This window comes from Pseudorca crassidens, chromosome 14, assembly GCF_039906515.1.
Source record: "Pseudorca crassidens isolate mPseCra1 chromosome 14, mPseCra1.hap1, whole genome shotgun sequence".
Taxonomy (NCBI): domain Eukaryota; kingdom Metazoa; phylum Chordata; class Mammalia; order Artiodactyla; family Delphinidae; genus Pseudorca; species Pseudorca crassidens.
In genome coordinates this window covers 43,338,125-43,356,774 of record NC_090309.1, presented here as the reverse complement: position 1 = coordinate 43,356,774, position 18,650 = coordinate 43,338,125, and the positions used below count along the sequence as shown (strand labels likewise).

General features: G+C 36.7%; 1 long non-coding RNA gene across 1 annotated transcript in view; it reads right to left on the bottom strand.

Moving 5' to 3' along the window:
* Positions 1-1,817: 1,817 nt before the first annotated feature.
* The window catches only part of LOC137205659 (uncharacterized), a 472,268-nt gene continuing 455,435 nt past the window's right edge, over positions 1,818-18,650 (bottom strand). Inside the window, exon 3 of the long non-coding RNA XR_010934243.1 lies at positions 1,818-1,945. This is a non-coding gene — a long non-coding RNA (uncharacterized lncRNA). The remainder of the gene's footprint in view (positions 1,946-18,650) is intronic.

Genomic DNA, 18,650 nt, shown 5'->3' with positions numbered 1-18,650 from the left:
TTACCCATAGGTACAATTTACTCTGACATATTGGTTTTAAGAGTAGTGTGCTTAGTCATGCAGTCATTAAAGTGAGATAATCTGAATGAATTTTGTTTTAATAAAGGCTAGAGATACCCACTGTAGATCCATTCTAAAGTTGCAACATATCTCAATGATTATGTGTCCTTTATATGTTAGAGTTGGCCAGCAAAAATCTTCTAAAATCTGTTTTAAGGAACAATGTACATCCCTGTGAACCACTGCTGAGTGTCTGTCTTGTAAGTCTAAAGATTGACTACATTTCATTTTTATCCCTCATGTAGAAAAAAAGGATCTTTTTAATTAACATGTTGGGCATCTTTTTTTAAATCTCAGGAAAATATGAGAAATAATACTTAAAAAAACACCTACATCCTTAAGAACCTCAAGTTCAGTATGGGAGACAAATTCACAAATTCATAGTTCATAAACTATATGCTAAAGTTTTCTAAATGTTGTCCTTGCGTTTAGGGTACCACAGATAAGAAAATAACCAACTCTTTAGTAGAACTGATTAAGGCATTATAGGGAAAGTAACCTTTAATATGAATTTGGAATTATGAAAAAGAGCACAATAGACAGAAGAAAGGGGAAAAAAAAGAGAAGAACCTTTAGGCAGAGGCAAGAGAATATTCTAGAAAGTGTGAAAGGACACAGTGTATTTGAGGAAGTTCAGTTAGGCTGGGGCATAGAACCTATCACTGAAGATATGTCATGATGCACCTTCCCTGACAAGACAAAGAATCTGAACATTGGCTCGTAGGCAGTGAGCAGCCAATACACATGACCATACTTAAAATTTATGTATTTATTTTTAAAAAGATAATTTACAGTAGTACCATGAGCTATGAGTGGAGAATGAACTATGAGAAGGAGAAATAAGTGTCAGGAAGTTGGTAATGAGGCTGCTTCAGGACCAATAATCGAATTCAAAAGCCTGTTAGGTAGGAAGGAGGTAAAGAATCCAGCCTCCATTTCTGAGGTGGCAATTAATGATTGATTAGTCATGACTGGGAAAGAAAAAAATTAGAGATTAAGATTCTAGTTTAGGTAAGGACAGTGGTACAAATGATCAAACTGAGGGATATTATAGGAGAAGCAGATTGAGGAGGCTGGGATAGAGAGTGAAAGTAGAAATAAATGAGATCTTTGTACCAGTGGTCATTTTGAAATTCCTAAAGGACGTTCACTAGACATACAGGTTTGGGTCTTGACCCATAAACCCATAAATTCAGTAGTTGACGTTCTGTCAGCTGAGGAGCTCACCCAGAAACAGTATAACAAATGAGAAGAGGAAAAGTCAAGAATAAAACTCTAAGGAGCCATGTAGCATTTGAAGGGGTATTAAGGAAGAGGATTCAAAGAGGAACACTAAGAAAAAGTCATACAACTGTAAGTTGCTTCTGGTGCTGATAGCGTTCTAAAAGCCAAAAGAGATCATTTTCAAAGTTCAGAGTCAACTCTGCCAAGGGACAGCACATGTATCACAATGTTGCCATGGTAATACTTTCATGGATGATCTGTTAAATTTTTGTTATTTTTTCAAACAACCAGGTGAAGATTAGGTACTTAAAATGCCATTATTTTAAAAATGCCTTTTTCTTTTATCTTGAACACATAAAAAAATGAATGTTGCATTTAACATTTTTCGTTTTTTTTTTGTTTGTTTTTAATTTAGTGCTGTGTCAATTTTAGACTGAATTTGACTGAGTAACAGAATACCAAAAAATTATGGTTTAATCACTCAAAGATTTAATTTCTCACATTAAAAAAAGGAATGTAGCCCTCTCTGGGCTCCTACCTTAGCTTTACAGCCTCTTGGATCTGTCTCTTTCATCTTCTACTTCACGTCTTACCATGTGGCATCCATTCTCAAGGTCAAGATAGCTGCTGAAGCTCTAGTTATCACATCTGAATTTCCAGTCTAATAAAAAAAAAAAGGGGGTAAAAATGATGTTCCTCTCAGTTGAGTCAGATCCGTTGAAAGAACCTTCCCAGAATTCCTTCCCAACACATGTTTTCTGGACCACATCTAGGTTCAACATCGTTGGAAATGCAGCATTCATTTCTAGCAACAATGGAGCAGGATAAAATTTGGAGTCTGGTAAAGAGAATGGATGTTTGGTAGGTTACTAGCTATCTTTGCCATGAGCTCCTAATATATGGAAAGGTTTGGCGGATTTGAAAAAAATATATTAAAAAAATTTAAATGTGGTCCCTTCCCTTCATCAAACAACTAATAGTCAAGTAAAAAATCATATATAAAAACAAAATATAGAAACAGTATTTTTGCCATTAAGAAGATACGTACCAAGTGCAATGGGTTATAGTGGAGATGTAATCCCTGATGGAATGTAAATTTTCCAGGTGGCTAAGACTGAGGCAGGACATAGGAGGAAGAAAGACTCAGGGGCAAAGAAAATAATATGTTTTGGTTAAAGTACCAAAAATAGCATGATGAGAATAACACTGGGCCTCAGAAATTGAAATAGCAAATTCAAACCGACATTGAAAGGAAGATTCACTTATAAAGAGAAATTCAGGCACTTGGGTACATGGAAACTTCTAGGTCCTAAGTATCAACTACTGAGGAATTTTACACGAAAGCTACTCCCCAAAACTGCAAGACAAATTCTTTAGTAAAGGTGTGTCACCTCTACTCAATTTGTTAATTTTTTAGAAATCCTTATGCTTCTCTAGGAATGAAATGCCATAAATTGTGTACAAAAGAAGAAGAGAAAGAGGTATGCTGTTTTACAAATCTTCAAGTATTCAATTTAGATAAGTTTAATTTTTGAAGAAGGAAAACACAAAATGTATTTTAGGTGTATATTAAATTTTATCCCAAATGAAGATTCAAGGTTGTGTTTAGCGAAATTTAAAACACCTGATTGAAACAATTGATGTTTAATCAGGAGGTTTTTTTCATACAACGTGCAATTTGGTTTTCTGAATTATTTTTTTAGAGAGACTTGCCCTTTGATAATTGTTATTATTTTAAGTATTTTATTAAATTATTGGTTTTCTGATGTTTTTCATGTATTACTTATTTTGATCATATAATAATACTAGCATTTACATTTTCTAACTTGCTTAACCTTACAACTCTCTGTAATAGATACCATTATGAATAAAATTTTACAGACAAGAAAATGTAAACATTGTATGTTCTAGCTTTTCTTTTCAAGGAATAGGGAGATATCACCTTCTAGATATGGTAATTATTAGCTATTCGTAAACCCTGTCACTCACCCGGGTATTCTATAGGAGTATGAAAGTTATTTCTTCCCATGAATTAGTTTGATTTATAAAACCAATTTCAATTCTTCTTTCCAAATCCAAAGAAACAAAGAGTTACATACTGATGAAATCAGCATGGTCTTTTAAACCTCAGAGTTAAAATAGTGCTCACATTCTCAGTTAAAATAGTACTTATCCAGACTGATTTATGGAATCCTTCACTCTCCTATGTGCCTTTTTCCTAGAATGTTTGCCTGTTTGGGGCACACCTCTTTATTGGGGCAGATAGACTCCTGAAGCCCTTTGCTTGTAAAGCGGCACACATTGGGTATCATACGTTGTTTTTGTCAATAACACATGAGCAGCCTCCAAGAAGCTGATGCAAAATCTAGAGAATGAAGATGCACGTGATACTCGCAATTGAACTGAGCAACTACTTGAGACATTGCAAGTAAAGGAGAAGAGAAAAAGCCACAGGATTTTAAAAAAAAGCCACTTTTTTTTAAGCAAAGCATTTTGGGAACAACTCTCAGTCTCAAGAGAGGCTATGGCCACCTTATTTGCAGCTGCCAATTCTACTTTCTCCCTTTCTTTTCTGATTCCTTTATAAATCCAGAGAGCTCTAATGCTTCAAAAGAAAATTGTATCACTTATTGGCCTTAGGTATTATGTGGCAGGAGAGTCAACAATAGATTTTTAATCTTCCACTGTTGGGACCATTAAAACATCAAAATCAAAACTGCTTTAAATAGAACATATCGATTTCCAAGATACAATTTTTCAAGTACGTTGGAACATTACTAAAAGAAATTCCCTTAAGCCAGGGCATGCTAAAGAGTGTATTTTTCATAAACGCCATCCAAGAATGTTAGTTAATTAAGAACTTGAAAGGCAGTTAGGTGTAGAAGATGATTTTAGACTTGGATCACGAATGTTGGAGTCAGACAGGTGTGCGAATAAATTTTGCTCAACTGAGTATTGTGTACTATTAAACCCTTTCCATTTCTGGAGATTGATAAAATGACACTTTGCATGGCAGTTAAGGGAATTAAAATAGGTCATGGGCAGAGAAGGTTGATCACATTGAGTCTCTGTAAATAATATTTATTGTGCCTGTTTGAAGTGCTATGTTAGTGTGGTAATGCTAGATAGATCTTGAAATCTTCAAATTAGCCTCTATGTACTCTATCTGCCCTGTGTTAGGCATTGTATTACTTCCTGGAGTTTCAGAGAAAGCAAAGACCCAGCCCCCATTATTGTCTATTCTAATGGGGTAAACAAACAAATAAACAGGTTGTTTTACCATAATTTGGTAATTTGTACCCCTATACTTCAGATGTCATTTTTAAAATCTAGCTGCTTTCATGATGTTTTTTCTTGCATTTGTTTTTTAAACAGTTATAATTTGATTATGATGTGTCTAAGCATTTTTTTCTTAGAATTCATCCTGTTTGGGCAACTTCTTGAATTTCTTGAATCTGTAAATTTTGTAAATTTATATATTTCACCTAATTTGATAAGTTTTCAGTCATTATTTCTTCAAACAGTTTTTCTTTTTCCTCCTCTGCATCTGGAACAGCAATTACCTATTTATTAGCTTTTAAAAATTCTCCTACAAGTTACTGAGGATCTGTCCATTTTTTAAAAAGTCATTTTTCCCTTCTATAAATCTGATTATTTCTATTGGTGTAATGTCAAGCCTACTGATTCTATCTTTTCTTTGGCTTTTCAGAGATTCTAGGAGTGAGGACCAGAAATCTGTGGGGTTTTCAGCTCTTTGAGATATAATTTACATATCATGAAATTCATCCATTTAAAGTGTACAATAAATGTTTATGGAGTTGTGCAACTGTCACTTCATCAATTTTAGAAGATTTCATCACTCCAAAAAGAAACCTCATATCCTTTAGCCCCAATTTTATCTCCCAATTATCCTATGTGCGCCAGGCCTAGGTAACCACTCATGAATCGTCTGTCTCCATAGGGTTGCCTCTTCTGGATATTTTACATAATATAGGTGGTCATTTGTGATGCCTTCTTTCACTTATCATAATGTTTTCAAGGTTCATTCCTGTTGTAGCATGTATAGTACTTCCTTCTTTTATGGTTATGCAGCACATCATCAGTTGACAGACACTATAGGAAATACTCTAGTTGTGTTGAGTTTCTTGGCTATTTATTCACAGTAAGATTCCTGGGTTTTGTTATACATTCCCATTTGCTGGCATCCTTGGAGGAATCAGGCCATTTAATGTCATCCCTTTGTGCGTCCATTGGGGGGTGGGGGGTTGTACAGAAGTTTTGCTTGTCATATAAAGGAAAATCACAAGGGAGAACACAGGCATAGGCCCTATACAACTGTTGCTCGAGCCCAGCCCACTTCCTGTTGAGTTTGTTGTTCTCACCACATTTGGAAAAACTCTGCTACGGGTCACCACTAAAACCACATGTGACTATACGTCAGTCACATAAGAACATATACTATATGACTCCACTTATGAGGTATCTAAAATATTCAAATTCATAGAATCAAAGAGTAGAATGGTGGTTGTCCCTTAAATTTTCCCCACATCCTCCATCAGGACTTAAAAGATCTAACTTTACCTCTATTATTCAGTTCTGATACAACAGGTAGATGTTCCACATTATTCAGAGAACATATAAGCCTGTAGAAAAGATTCCACTTATTTTTTCTCAGTTTTATCAGAAAAGGGACATAAAGTCTCAAAAGATAAATTACAATTTTGTCAAAACACAGTTCCTTATTTAGGGAATGACTTATCTAAGGAGAGAAAAGCACTCTCTCCTGACAGACTAAATATTATTTAAACTCATCATAGACCCTACACACACAAACACACACACACACACATGCACACACAGTGTTAGCCCTTGCTCAAAAAATTACACTTTCCTTACCACCCAAAATCTTCTGGAAAGGTTGGAAGCGTCAATAGCATACTTAAATTAAAATCAGCAAAACTTTCAGAAATCCTTGAGTTTCCGTGACCAGAGGTACTAGCACTACACCTTATAGCCATTTGGGCCACAGTCGAAGGAACATATTAGTTATCCACTGATGAACTGATAGCTGGTAGGCCATGCCTTTAGGAAACTTATCTCTGACACTAGACTCTGCCCTACTGCATGCAGACAGGGCAAAATATTGAAAGGAGTTCATGTACTATATCCATGTACTGTACACATTAAGGCTGCCTTTGCACATCTTCCTAAACAGACTCTTCATGAATGTCAACTAAGAGATTTCATCTGTTGGAGGAGAGATCAGAGAAAATATGTTCTTAAACATTTTCAGGAGAGACTTTATCAGTTATTGGGAAGAACAAATACAGGGAAACTCCAGAGAATCAAACCTTGGGTTTGAATTTCACAACTGAGAAGAAATTTCAATTTCTTCACAACTGGAAGTCTACTCCAACAGGGAACCTCAAGCTGAGAACCGGCAGAGATCCCCTAGAAGCAGCTGATATTTGAAAGCGGACAGCTGATCCAAGATCTTTGGAACAAGTGAATGACTTCAAAGAGTAAACAGCTTCTTCCCAAGATGTGTGACCAACACTCATATCTAATTCTTTTTTCTCTTTCATATGCTTGATCATAATCATTCTTCTCATGTCCTATAGACCCTTGTTTGTCATCCACTCATAGTGACCCTTTTCCTCTTTTCTTCCCTCCTTACTATACCTGTTAATTTAGAACATTCTCATTCTAACGCCACTGACTTCAGTCTTGCTGACAGCTTAATTTGCCATCTATTCACAAGGCCCTAATGATAAATAAAAAAAAAAAAAAACCTCTGGGCAATGCTGGACTCATCAAATGAGACCATAATATAGCCATTATAGCCAATGGTATTTCTATTTTCACTTAACATGAACAAATGTTGTTAAACTAATCAAACCATTGTTTTGTTAGTGTCTCTCTCTCCCACAAAAAAAAACCAAACTATTACAATCTATCGACCAGACAAGAAACAGCTCTAAATTTGAATTCAAAACGTTCAGAGAACAACAAGCAAATACTTGCCATCTGGAAAAATTTAACTGAAGTCGGTACATGTAACCCAGCTAATGTAAGGCCTTCATTCCAGTCTGTGAACACTTTTTTTTTTTTTCCTGTATCTCCACATGCCTCTATTGGATACTATCTCCTTTGATGCCATGGCACCTATCCTGTTTGCCCATAATAACACCTCATGCCCATTAGGAATAATATTCTAAGGCTTGTCTATACACTAAGATCCTAATTTTATAAATCACCAAGCCTAGAAATTGCAGCTCAGATATAAGCTCCACAATGAGGCCACCCTTGATTACTCAGGCAGTCTACCTGGGGGAATTACTACCTTATTATTTATGCAAAGAATCAGAACAGCGTTCCCATCAGTAGTATTAATACAAACAGAAAAGACTGTAAGAAACTTATCACTAACTCTGGGAGAAGTTCTTAATGATATCGTCTCTGCCTCACCTCGAAAAATGATCAGTCTCACGCAACTCATTGGCATAAGTAATGATGGACAATCACATTTCTCCAGGTTTTTTTGTTGGCTAGGTGTGGTGGCACCTGTACCTTTGCAATATTTCTTGCTGTGCTTGGATCAATGGAACCGACAAGGTAGAACAGGTTATGCATCACCTTAGGGAAAAGCTACTTGGTTGTCTAGGGTTTATCTTCATGGCCTATGATATTTGTTTTCTTCACCTGGATTGAGCAACTGGGGGTCCTTATTCTGAGGCATTTTATAGGGATTGTTATTATAATTTGATTACTTTTTATTTTCATATTGTTCAAGTTGCTGGTCCAGTGAATTCTACCCAGAGTCTTAAATGTTTCTGCACAGAGGGTTTCTCCTCAGATGATTGCTATGATGATGCAACAACAAAAAGAATCAAGGACATCTTGCGACAGAGTTGACTATGCAGATGACTGAACAATCTCTGAGTGGTAAAGATCTGCATTACTGGCTTTTCCTGAATTGCTCGACTTCTCACAAGCTAGAGAATGACCAAAAAAGGTACTGAGAGACTGAATATACAAATGGAACATTTTCAGATCATATATGAAAACAGAACTCTGACCCACAATTTCTGCAGCAACCAGTCCAGGAAACCAAACCATACTTCTGCAGCAGTTAACTCATATTCATACTGTTTAGAATTTGTTTAGTAACTGTCAGCTTCCCTAAATTTTGGCCCTATTTCTACTTTGGGACCAAGTAGAAAACTGAATATGCTTCCGAAACCAATCATATCAGATGCTTTGCTTCTATGCAGAATACTTCCAGCTTCCCCAGGCCAACAATCTTCAGAGCATACCTAAATCCTTCCCTTTTTCACTCTAAAGTTTTTCCACTCCCCTGCCTACCTTTGAACCTCTGCCAGACACAAAGACAGTGACTGATTCTCTTGCTATAGCAAGCTCTGAACAAAACAGCCTCAGCTTATCCTCATTTGAGTGGTCTTCATTTAATTTCATAAGACCTTTATTTTAAAAATTTAAACTGGATGAAAATAGTTTCTGACATTGTAAACTTGTATCTGGAAAAAGATACAAAAAATAAGAATTAACTCTTTGAATGGACTTCTTAGAGAAATTTACTGTATAAAATTTATAGTGCTTTACCTGTTAGAATTGTATACTTTTCTATAATTATACATTCATACATAAATCATATGTTGGACTCTCCTTACCAGTATTTTGAGGCCACACACACACACACACACACACACACACACACAATATGTATTTTTATGTACACAGCTATGTACTAAATGGTCACTTGATAAAAAAACACCCTATTTGTTCATGGATTGCTTTTTCAAATTTGATTTAGCTTTTCTCTCCCTTGTAAGGGTTTACATAAATTACAAGTAGAGACAAAATTTAAAACTTTAAAAATAAAAAGTTTAGAGCCATAACATATGATCTATTTCATGGATTTGTTTATTCACTTAGCTTTTATTTATTCCCACCACTTTCTAAGAACTCTGTTTCCAAAAAAAGAAAGGCAAAAAGATATGGTCCTTAATTCGATACCCCCAGACTTCATTGAGGGGCCTATATATGTAATAAAAATCAGGGTGAAAATTACACTTTATGAACAGGGAGTACACACAATTCTACTAGAGCACATTGAAGGGAGGTATACTCTCCCCACAACATCAAAGATGGCTTTGTAAAAGGACTGATGCTTGAGTTCCATCCTTAAAGAGTTTCTAGGTGGAGAAAAAAATGGAGGATATGACAGGTACACAAATTAGAGTGTGCACATTTGTGCAGGTAGGAAAAACCAGTGCTTTCAGTGGGAAGTAAGCATGTCAGTGTGGCTATACATAAAACATGGTGCGGAATGTGGAAAATCTAATCTAGGAAAATACGTACAGTCTCAATTATGAAGGGCCTCACATGTTGTGTTCACACTTTATCTTAAAGGACCATAGAGTCATTAATCAGGGGTACAACACAATCGTATTTCTCTGTTAGAATGTACTGCTAAAATTGAATAGTGATTAGTAACGCAGAATCTGAGAGACCTCAATTTATATTTGCATTAGGCAAAATAATGGTCTCCCAAAGATGTATATGTTCCAATCCCTAGAACCTGTGACTATGTTAGGCTACATGGAAAGACGTCATTAAGGTTGTTTATCAGCTGACCTTAAAATGAGAGCTTATTCTGTGTTACCCAGGTGGGCCCAACATAATCACAAGGGTCCTTTAAATGTGGAAGAGGGAAGCAGAAGGGTTAGTGTCAGAATAAATGCAAGGTAAGAAAGATGTGACTGGCCATTACTGCCTTTCAAGATGGAAAGGAGTAAAGGCTAAGGGATGAGGGCAGTCTCTGCAGACTTGAAAGGCAATGAAATAGATTCTACTACAGATTCTCCAGAAAAGCTCAATATCGTGATTTTAGCCCACTGAGACCCATTTTAGACTCTCTAACCTCTGAAACTATAACACATGTGGTATTGTTTTAAGCCACTAAGTTTAGGGTAATTTGTTATATCAATAATAAGAAACTAATACAATATATTATCCCATCTACTAGATATGTGTGACCTAAAGTTGAGTAAATTACTCAATGTTCTATTTCCCCAACTGTAATAAAAGATAAGAATATTATCCCATTTGTCTTCCAGGAAAATTGAAATAGTGTACATGAAGCACTTTGCCTATTGTTGGTGTTACATAGCAGTAGGCAGCAGAAGCAGTAGTAACTGTAGCATTATCTTTATCTGCTTCGTCATTATTGGACATTCTGTGAAATAAATGTTTCATTGGTAAAAGAAGACAAATTTCAAATTTCTTCAGTAGATCTTATGAGACATGAGTTAGGTTCTAAACAAAGGTAGCAGTGGTGGGGTTGGTGAGAAGAAGATGATCTGAGAAGTACTTTAGGGAAGAATCAAAGATTTTTGGCAGTTAGAAATGGATAGAAACATAAAAGGAAGACTTTTATCTTCTATCTTGGGTAACTGAACACATTTCACAAATAGCAATATGGTTCAATAAATCATGCCACACTCTGATACGTGAGAGCCTGTATAAGTCAGGCTGAGAGTCATATGAGAGGTTTTTAAAATGCACAGCCTTTTTCTACTTTCTTAAAGTATTAAAGACATTAAATAACTCTGCTGAGCTGCAAGAAAAGCTGATCCAGTATCAGATAAGCCCTGCTGTCCACTGCACATACTCTGCAAGATCTTCAATAGCATCTTAAAATCTACCTGATAACTCCATTAACACCTTTTTCTCTGTGGTAGCCTAATCTCCCACATCTTTAATAAAACGCTTGTCTGTACAGTGATCACGCTGCCCTCTGCTAATTTTGGGTACCTGAATGCTCTACCCTAAAAATTATCTTCCCCAAATAGCTTCCTTTTTAACCAGGGTTTGAACAGCACAGCTTCTTTGTTGCTATGGATTCTGGACATATATCATTTTGTCAACTCTTGAACATAATCCTCTACTTCCCATCAACAGTTACCCAAGTAGACATTTTCCTTTACCTAATTTCCTTGTTAATAGACAAATACTTATATACTGAGAACATATCTGGAGTCTTGCTGAAATTCGTCCTTGGACTTCTGCTGATTTTAATCTCTAAAAATGATCTAGAGAAAGAAAATGACTGTGAACTAGCTGGAATTACTAATCAGCCAAAGTTGCAGGGGAGGAGAGAAGTAGAGGAAGCTACAACCAAACACAGGTGGGGTTCAATATGCCCTGTAGCTAAGTGGGTATGTGGTAAACAAAATATAAAAGGGAACCTCATGAAGAGCTCTACACATTGGGCCTCAATGATTAAGAAATAAGTAATGCCAATCAGTTGAAATGTGTGATGTTTGGGGCATAATTATGGATCAGTAACTCCAAAAGGGTATGAACTGTGTGAAACTTCAATTAGACCAGAAAAAAGGATACGACCCACTAGTATGGCACGCTTGGAAACAGATTTGCATTTCAATTTGTTTTAACTTTTATAAAAAAGTACTGCTGAGAAAAGGAACAGAAATGAGATATCAGGATTTGCTGTCAGATTCATCTAATAAACTGGAGTGTGTACATGTGTGAGCATGCATGTGTATGTTTGAAGTGTACCATTTTATAAGTTTTGATACATGTATACACCCACGTAACTAGCACCTCTGTCTGTCTATCTATCTATCTATCTTTCTATCATCCTAGAGCCTAGGAAGTGTTCTTGAGTCCCCTTAAAAGCAATCTCTTTCTCCATAGGCAACCATGGTTCTTATTTCTATCTCTACAGATCAGTATGGAATGTTCCAGAATTTCATATACATGGAATCATACAGTATACACTCTGTGTTTTGCCACTTCCACTCAGTTTTAGGCTTCTGAGATTCATGCACACTGTTGGGTTTATTAGTACTTCATATCAGAATTTGTTTAACCATTCTCTGATTGACGGACACTTAGACTATTTCCAGTTTGGGGCTACTGTTTAAAAAATGAAAACCTTCTATGAACTTTCTTGCACAAATCTTTTTTTAAGGATATATGTTTTAATTTATCTTACGATTGGGTCATAGGGTTGGTATATATTTAACACTATAAAAAATAGACCGAAAGGTTGGCAAAGTAATTGCATTAATTTACAGTCCTACAAGCAAAGACTGAGAGTTCCAACTATTCCATGTCCTTGCCAACATTTTGTGTTGCACATTTTTACATTTTAACTATTCTATGTGATGTAAAATAATTTGTTATTTTAAAATTTAATTGTATACCCATGAAGACTAAAGATGTTAAGCACCTTTTCCCATGCTTTGGGGCCACAAGTGTTTTGATCAATATAATTACGTTATTTGTGTTTTCATTATTTATTAAAAGGGAGAGAAAACATATATATAGTATTTTGTCAGATATAAATATTGCAAATTTTTTGTCTGTAATTTGCATTTTCATATTCTTAACAATGCTTTTAAATAGAAGGGATTTTATGTCCAATATACTTTTTTTCTTCTTCTAAACAGTATTTTTTGTCTTCTAAGAAATCTTTGGTCTATCCAAGGTCACAAAAATACTCTCTTACAGAAACTTTCTTCTACAAGTTTTAGACTTAATTTGTGTTTATATCTATGATACATCTGGAATTAAATTTTCTTTGTGATATGATGTTTTTTTAAAATTTTCCCTTTATGTTTATTTAACTTTTCCATTCACATCTGTTGAACAGACTACCCTTCCTCTTTCAATTGGTTTGGCACCTAGCTATAAAAAAAAAATCAATCAACAGGATACATGTTGGTCTATTTCTGGAGCCTCTATTCTGTTCTATTCATCACTTTGTCTATCCTTATACCAACAGCACACTGGATAAGCTTATCTGTTTAGTGTAAGCCCTCCAACTTTAATATTATTTTCAAATTTGAACATAAAATTTCGTTTTCTCTTTTTTCTTTTCTTTTATATATATTCTAGAAATAACTTGTCAAGTTCTATTTTTAAAAAGCCTGTTTGGATTTTTATTGAGATTGTGTTGAATCAACAGATCAATTTATAGAGACTGGCATCTTAATATTTAGTTCTCCAATCCACAAACATATCTCTCTATTTACTTATCTTCTTTAATTTGTCCTAGTAATGATTTATGTAGTTTTCCATATAGAAATTTCACACATTTAAAAACTTTATTTCTAAGTATTTTGCATTTTCTGATACTAGTGTACACAGAATGTTCTAATTTTATTTTTAAAATGTTACTCCTGGCACGTTTCCCGGCAAAGTACTGCAAACTAGGTGACTTAAATCACCAGAAATATATTCTCTTAGAGTTTTGCAGCCTAGAAGTCTGAAATCAAGGTGTAAATAGGGCTGGACGCCCCTTGACACAGATTCACTAATATGTATAAAATAGATAACTAGGTTAAAATGGTGAGGCAGACTTCTGGGAAGACGGCGGAAGAGTAAGACGTGGAGATCACCTTCCTCCCCACAAATACTCCAGAAATACATCTACATGTGGAACAACTCCTACAGAACACCTACTGAATGAGGGCAGAAGACCTCAGACCTCCCAAAAGGCAAGAAACCCACCACATACCTGGGTAAGGCAAAAGAAAAAAGAATAAACAGAGACAAAAGGATAGGGACGGGACCTGCACCAGTGGGAGGGAGCTGTGAAGGAGGAAAGGTTTCCACACACTAGGAGCCCCTTCGCGGGCGGAGACTGTGGGTGTCGGAGGTGGAAAGCTTCGGCACCGCGGAGGAGAGCGCAGCCACAGGCGTGGGGAGGGCAAAGCGGAGAGATTCCCGCACAGAGGATCGGTGCCGACCAGCACTCACTGAGAGGCTTGTCTGCTCACCCGCCGGGGCGGGCGGGACTGGGAGCTGAGGCTCGGGCTTCGGTTGGAGCACAGGGAGAGGACTGGGGTTGGCGGCGTGAACACAGCCTGCGGGGGGGTTAGTGCGCCACGGCCAGCCGGGAGGGAGTCCGGGGAAAAGTCTGGACCTGCCGAAGAGGCAAGAGACTTTTTCTCCCCTCTTTGTTTCCTGGTGCGCGAGGAGAGGGGATTAAGAGCACCGCTTAAAGGAGCTCCAGAGACGGCCGTGAGCCGCGGCTGAAAGTGCGGACCCCAGAGACGGGCATGAGACGCTAAGGCTGCTGCTGCCGCCACCAAGAAGCCTGTGTGCGAGCACAGGTCACTATCCACACCCCGCTTCCGGGGAGCCTGTGCAGCCCGCCACTGCCAGGGTCCCGGGATTCAGGGACCACTCCCCCGGGGGAACGCACAGCGCGCCTCAGGCTGGTGCAACGTCACGCAGGCCTCTGCCGCCGCAGGCTCGCCCCGCATTCCATGCCCCTCCCTCCCCCGGCCTGAGTGAGCCAGAGCCCCTGAATCAGCGGCTCCTTTAACCCCGTCCTGTCTGAGCGAAGAACACACGCCCTCAGGCGACCTACACACAGAGGCAGGGCCAAATCCAAAGCAGAGCCCCCAGGAGCTGTGAGAACAAAGAAGAGAAAGGGAAATCTCTCCCAGCAGCCTCAGAAGCAGCGGATTAAAGCTCCACAATCAACTTGATGTACCCAGCACCTGTGGAATACATGAATAGACAACCAATCATCCCAAATTGAGGAAGTGGACTTTGAGAGCAACATTTATAATTTTTTCGCCTTTTCCTCTTTTTGTGAGTGTGTATGTGTATGCTTCTGTGTGAGATTTTGTCTGTATAGCTTTGCTCCCACCATTTGTCCTAGGGTTCTATCCGTCAGGTTTTTTTTTTTTCTTAATAATTATTTTTTTTATTTTAATAACTACTATATTTTATCTTACTTTATTTTATTTTACTTTATCTTCTTTCTTTTTTTCCTTCCTTCCCTCCTTCCTCCCTTCCTTCCTCCCTCCCTCCCTCCCTCCCTCCTTCCTTCCTTCCTTCCTTCCTTTCTTTCTTTCTTTCTTCTTCTAAATCTTTTTACTTTTTCTCCCTTTTATTCTGAGCCGTGTGGATGAAAGGCTCTTGGTGCTGCAGCCAGGAGTCAGTGCTGTGCCTCTGAGGTGGGAGAACCAACTTCAGGACACTGGTCCACAAGAGACCTCCCAGCTCCACACAATATCAAATGGCGAAAATCTCCCAGAGATCTCCATCTCAACACTGGCACCCAGCTTCACTCAACGACCAGCAAGCTACAGTGCTGGACATCCTATGCCAAACAACTAGCAAGACAGGAACACACCCCCACGCATTAGCAGAGAGGCTGCCTAAAATCATAGTAAGTCCACAGACACCCCAAAACACACCACCAAACATGGACCTGCCCACCAGAAAGACAAGATCCAGCCTCATCCACCAGAACACAGGCACTAGTCCCCTCCACTAGGAAGCCTACACAACCCACTGAACCTTAGCCACTGGGGACAGACACCAAAAACAATGGGAACTACGAACCTGCAGCCTGCAAAAAGGAGACCCCAAACACAGTAAGATAAGCAAAATGAGAAGACAGAAAAACACAGAGCAGATGAAGGAGCAAGATAAAAGCCCACCAGACCTAACAAATGAAGAGGAAATAGGCAGTCTACCTGAAAAAGGATTCAGAATAATGATAGTAAAGATGATCCAAAGTCTTGGAAATAGAATAGACAAAATGCAAGAAACATTTAACAAGGACCTAGAAGAACTAAAGATGAAAGAAACAATGATGAACAACACAATAAATGAAATTAAAAATACTCTAGATGGGATCAATAGCAGAGTAACTGAGGCAGAAGAACGGATAAGTGACCTGGAAGATAAAATAGTGGAAATAACTACTGCAGAGCAGAATAAAGAAAAAAGAATGAAAAGAACTGAGGACAGTCTCAGAGACCTCTGGGACAACATTAAATGCACCAACATTCGAATTATAGGGGTTCCAGAAGAAGAAGAGAAAAAGAAAGGGACTGAGAAAATATTTGAAGAGATTATAGTTGAAAACTTCCCTAATATGGGAAAGGAAACAGTTAATCAAGTCCAGGAAGCACAGAGAGTCCCATACAGGATAAATCCAAGGAGAAATACACCAAGACACATATTAATGAAACTGTCAAAAACTAAATACAAAGGAAACATATTAAAAGCAGCAAGGGAAAAACAACAAATAACAGACAAGGGAATCCCCATGAGGTTAACAGCTAATCTTTCAGCAGAAACTCTGCAAGCCAGAAGGGACTGGCAGGACATATTTAAAGTGATGAAGGAGAAAAACCTACAACCAAGATTACTCTACCCAGCAAGGATCTCATTCAGATTTGATGGAGAAATTAAAACCTTTACAGACAAGCAAAAGCTGAGAGAGTTCAGCACCACCAAACCAGCTTTACAACAACTGCTAAAGGAACTTCTCTAGGCAAGAAACACAAGAGAAGAAAAAGACCTACAATAACAAACCCAAAAGCAGAAACTAACACACCACTGTAAAGCAATTATACTCCAATAAAGATGTAAAAAAAAAAAAAAAAAAAAAAGATAACTAATAAGAACCTGCTGTATAAAATAAATAAATAAAATATTTTTTTAAAAAAAAGTATATGTTTTTTACAGGATAGAGTTGGGTTCCTCTTATCAAATCTGATAAATCTCTGCCTTTTAATTGGAATATTTGGCACATTTACATTTTAATTACTTATTGGTATATGTGTGTATTGTTCTTTCATTTTGCTACTTATTTCTGTTCTGTTTGTCTGATTTTTGTTCCTCTCCCTCTTTTCTTGACTTCTTTTGGGATAATTGGATATTAGTATTCATCTAATATTTCATGTTAATTTATCAATTTGTTTTTAGCTACACATTCATTACATTATTTCTTAGTGGTTGGTCTAGATATTACAATATTAATTCTTAACTCATCACAGTCTTTTTAGAGTTAATATTGTACCACATTATGTAAAATGTAAAAATCTTAAATCAGTATAATTCCATTTAATCTTCAACCAGTTTTTTTTGTATTGTTTTGATACATACTTTGCAGCAGAAAGTAAGTTGTGTTTTAAAAATTTTTTAAAGATAGTCTTTTATGTTTATCCACTTATCTACCATTCTCAGTCCTTTTCGGTCAATCCTCAAAATACTATTTTCCACTTGACGTCATTTTTCTTCTTCCTGAAGACATTCATGTATCATTTCTTATAGTGCAGTTCTGCTAGTAGCAGTTTTTAACTTTCATTTACCTGAAAATATCTTTACTTGTGCTTCAATTTTGAAAGGTATTTTTACTGGATATAAATTCTTCTTTGACAGGTTTTTATGCTATTTATCCCTTTTAAAGATACCATTCCATTGTCTTCCAGCCTCCACTGTTACCAACGAGAAGACAGCCATCGTTTTACGCTGTTCTCCATATGTGACATGTCTTTTAACTCTGGCTATTTTCAAGATCAATCTATCTATCTATCTATCTATCTATCTATCTATCTATCTATCGATCTTTCTGTCTGTCTGTCATCCACCTATATCTCTGTCTCTCCTTGTCAGCTTTCAGTAATTTGCCTATGTTATTCTGAGGTGTTATGTTCTTATTTATACTGCTTAGGCTTTACTGAGTACCTTAGATTCTTATGTTTATGGTTTTACCGAATTTGAGAAAGTTTTAGACATTGTTTTATTTCTTCATATTTTTCTTTGGGCTTATTTTTTCTCTTTGTTATGGATTCCAATTACAGTATAGGTATGTTCATTAAGTGGTATCATCCCATGAGTTACAGAGGCTCTGTTTATTTTTACCCTCTCTTGCAGATTGCATAGTTTCTTCGCCTGCTTTTGTTTGGTCCATTCCTTTATTTGTGAACCCTTTAATTTTGTTAATTCTCTTAATTTTGGACCCTTTGTTAATAATGGATGCTTTGTTTTGTCCCTTCTATTACTTTTATTTAATGTAGTGTACTTTTTAGTTCTGGCATTTCTATTTAGCTCTTTTTAAAATAATGTCCTTATCTCCCTTCTTTTTGACATATTATGGGCCCTGTAACATTGAGATCTTTCATTTTTCTTTAACTCAAGGAAATTTATCTGGCATTTCTTAAATTATTTCTCCCTGTGAATGTTTTTTTAAATTTTTTTTCACTTTTCTTTTGGATTTTCAATATTCTTTTACTTCCTTGTTTCCTTCTGGGATAGTTCCTCAACCTAATTTTAATTATTACTACTAATTCAGGTGTATCTGTCCCTCTATTCCCTGTATCTACTCTGTTTATTATTCCTACCATTAAATATTCATTTCAGTATTTTTATCTGGCCCTTTTTGTTTCATATTGTCAATATTTTAAAATCTCCTTTAACATAATTATTATGCTTATTTTTTTCTGCTTATTTTTAATTCTTGATCTATATATTCTGATGTTTCTGCTTCTAATACACCCCATTCC